The sequence below is a fragment of the Lontra canadensis genome, unplaced genomic scaffold, assembly GCF_010015895.1.
Source record: "Lontra canadensis isolate GAN:19392208 unplaced genomic scaffold, GSC_riverotter_1.0 scaffold36, whole genome shotgun sequence".
NCBI classification, from domain to species: Eukaryota; Metazoa; Chordata; class Mammalia; order Carnivora; family Mustelidae; genus Lontra; species Lontra canadensis.
In genome coordinates, this window is record NW_022631030.1 from 7,097,083 (window position 1) to 7,101,191 (window position 4,109).

At 40.6% G+C, this 4,109-nt stretch overlaps 1 pseudogene; it reads left to right on the forward strand.

Annotated features, from left to right (window-relative positions):
- Positions 1-279: 279 nt before the first annotated feature.
- LOC116874230 lies at positions 280-653 on the forward strand (annotated as a pseudogene).
- The last annotated feature ends 3,456 nt before the right edge of the window (positions 654-4,109 follow it).

Genomic DNA, 4,109 nt, shown 5'->3' on the forward strand with positions numbered 1-4,109 from the left:
TCTCTCTCTCTCTCTGTGTCAAATAAATAAATAAAATCTTTAAAAAAAATGATCTGATAGCCAGCTGCTGCCTCCTGGTGTGATAAGGAAACTGAGGCTCAGAGGGGTTCAGTGACTTGGCCAAGATCAAACAGCTAGTAAGTGGAGGAGCCAAGACTTAAGAGCTACTTGCCTCCTATTTTCTACTGCACCCCATCCCCAAATTGTACCGTAACCCAATAAAAGCCCAGACTAAACACATCTGAAAGCTGGATTCACCTGACCCTTTACCCCAGTCTAGGAGCCATGTCCATCTTGTTTCCCTCACTCTTCCCCCGTGTGACTGAGCACTGTGGCTTGATCTGGATTGGCCCTGCGTGGACAAGATAGAGCTATAGCAACAGCAAGAACAAGACCATTGGGCCTGACTACAGAGTATCATAGACAGAGATGACAACCTGGTACCTATTGGCAAGGTATCCTGAGAGCACTATGATGACAAGGAAGAGGAAGATGGAGATGATGACGAGGACAGTAAAGAGGACTCAGAGGACAAAGAGGACCTGCAGGACATGGATGCAGTGGATGACTACCAGCAGTCACCGGAAGCTGGAGAGGCCAATGAGGCAGACAAGGGAGGCAATAAACAAGATCAGAACCAGGAGATGATCTAGGTAGACAAGGCAGGGTGGCGCCAAGCCAGTTTACCCTGCACCCCCTGCAGAACCAGCTGGTTGCCCCAGAGCCTGAAAGCTCACCCTTGGGTATTTCTTCAGCCACTGCCAGGAATGGGTCTCCTGTGCCTTTGAATCTCCAGTGCCTGAGCCCACCCCACCTTTCTGCCCAGTGCCTACTCCTTGGCTGTCAGGTAGAGTCTCTTTCTAATTCTCTTTAATAAAGACGCAGGATTGAAAAAAATATAAAAATAAAAATGAACTGAAAACAGAAAGTAGCTAAATAGCTCAAATTAATCCATGCGGACCGTGGATCATGATTATCTGGTTCGGTAGTCCTGAGATCTAATTAAATGAAGAAACTACATGTCGTGAGAGATCTAGTTCTGGAGTGCTGAGATCTAATTAAACAAAGAAACTACATGTCATGAGAGATCTAGTTCCGGAGTCCTGAGATCTAATTAAATGAAGAAACTACATGTCATGAGAGATCTAGTTCTATAGTCCTAAGATCTAATTAAACAAAGAAACTACATGTTGTGAGAATGGGAAGGGGAGGAGTACACAGAGAAAAAACAGTTTCATTAAGCCCTCAACAAGTGGCCGCCACCATGTGGCACCTTGCTTGCTACTTTCATATTCTTGATCCACTTAATTATCACAAAAACCCTATGAGGTAAATGTTTGTTTCCATTTTAAAGATGAAGAAACTGGAAGTAAATTGCCTTGCTTACTTTTCCAAACCCACCCTAGATTGGGGCTTGTCAGAAGGTGTGGGTAAATACCTTCTAGGGTGGTTTGGGGAGAGGATAGGGCAGGCAGAGGGTAAGGGAGGCAGTTTTAATATTTTCATTCTTGGAATGGAGATGCAAGACTTATCATCAGCCAGAGTGTTGGTCTACCTATGGCTTGATAATAAGCAAAATTTTCCCTGTTTATATAGGTCATAAGTTATTTATGTTTATATTGCATTATTAAAAGGCAAAATTCAACTGGGTAAATGGAAGGTCAAATCAGCTTTATTCAACAATTTATGAATCAGGCAGTATCCTATCTAGCAAGGAAAGAGGGACACCCAGGAGCTGTGCAAAATGGATGGATTTTTCTAGACAGAACTAGGATGGGACCAGGGGGTTAACTAGCAAAAGAAAAAAAAAGGATCATTCAAGGCAAGGCCACCTTCCCTTAGGGGGAATGCAGGGGTCTTAGGTAGATTACCTTACTAGTGCTGATCAGCTTATTCTGGACTGATTGGTTTAAAATTCCACTCCTGAGAGAGGCTGAAATTGCTATTAGGTTAGGTATTAAATCTTGGTGGGCCTAACCTTACACCTAAAGGAGCTGGAGAAAGAACAGCAAATAAAGCCTAAACCCAGCAGAGGAAGAGAATGAATAAAGATAAGAGCAGAAATCAATGAAATAGAAATCAAAAGAACAGTACAGATCAATGAAACTAGGAGCTGGTTCTTTGAAAGAATTAGTAAGATTGATAAACCCCTGGACAGACTTATTAAAAAGACAAGGAAAAGGACCCAAATAAAATCATGAATGAAAGAGGAGAGATCACAACCAACACTGAAGAAATACAATTATAAAAACATATTATGAGCAACTATGTGTGAACAAATTAGGCAATCTTGAAGAAATGGATGCATTGCTAGAGATGTATAAACTACCAAAACTTAACCAGGAAAAAATAGCAAACCTGAACAGACCCATAACCAGCAAAGAAATTGAAGGAGTAATCAAAAATCTCCCAACAAACGAGAGTCCAGGGCCAGATCGCTTCCCAGGGGAATTCTACCAAACATTTAAAGAAGAATTAATATCTATTCTTCTGAAACTGTTCCAAAAAAATAGAAATGGAAAGAAAACTTTCTAATTCTTTCTAGAGGCCAGCATTACCTTGATCTCAAAACCAAAGAGCCCATCAGGGGGCGTCTGGGTGACTCAGTTGGTTAAGCATCTGCCTTTGGCTCAGATCATGATCCCAGGGTCCTGGGGTTGAGCCCCATTTCAGGCTCCTTGCTCAGAAGGGCGCCTGCTTCTCCCTCTCCCTCTGCCTCCTGCTTTCCCTGCTTGTACTCTCTCTCAATCTCCCTCTCTCTGTCTGTCAAATAAATAAATAAATAAATAAATCTTCAAAAAAAAAAAAAGAGACCCTACCAAAGAGGAGAATTACCAATATCCCTGATGAACATGGATGCAAAAATTATCACCAAGATACTAGCCGATAGGATCTAACAGTACAGTAAAAGGATTATTCACCACAACCAAGTGGGATTTACTCCTGGGCTGCAAGGGTGGTTAAACATCCACAAACTGGTCAACATGACACACTACATTAATAAAAGAAAGGACAAGAACCATGTGACTCTCTCAAATGACGCAGAAAATGCATTTGACAAAGTACAGCATCCTTTCTTGATTAAAACTCTTCACAGCATAGCGATAGAGGGAATATACCTCAATATCATAAAAGCCATAGATGAAAGCCCACAATAAATATTCTCAATGGGGAAAAACTGAGAGGTTTTCCCTTAAGGTCAGGAACATAGCAGAGATGTCCACTATCACCACTGTTGTTCAACATAGTACTAGAAGTCCTGGCTTCGGCAATCAGACAATAAAAAGAAATAAAAGGCATTCGAATCGGCTAAGAAGTCAAACTCTCACTCTTCACAGATGACATGATACTCTATGTGGAAACCCCAAAAGACTCCATCCCAAAATTGTTAGAACTCATACATGAATTCAGCAAAGTGGAAGGACATAAAATCAATGCATAGAATTCAGTTGCATTTCTATACACTAACAATGAGACAGAAGAAAGAGAAATGAAGGAGTCAATTCCATTTATAATTGTACCCAAAACCATAAGCTATGTAGGAATAAACCTGACCAAAGAGGCAAAGGACATGTACTCAGAATACCATAGAATACTCATGAAAGAAATTGAGGAAGACAAAAGACATGGAAAAATGTTCCATGCTCATGGATTGGAAGAACAAATATTGTTAAAATGTCATGCTATCTATAGCAACCCATATGTTCAGTGCAGTCCCTATCAAAATACCATCAACTTCTTTCACAGAGTTGAAACAAATAATCCTAAATTGTGTATAGAACCAGAAAAGACCCCAAATAGGCAAAGGAATGTTGAAAAAGAAAACAAAAGCTGGTGGCATCATAATCCCGGACTTAAAGCTCTATTACAAAGCTGTATTCATCAAGACGTTATGAAACTGGCACAAAAACAGACACACAGATCAATGGAACAGAATAGAGAGCCCAGAAATAGACCCTCAACTCCATGGTCAACTAATCTTCGACAAAGCAGGAAAAAATTTTTAATGGGAAAAAGTCTCTTCAATAAATGGTGTTGGGAAAATTGGACAGCCACATGCAGAAGAATGAAACTGGACCATCCTCTTATCATACACAAATAAAAACTCA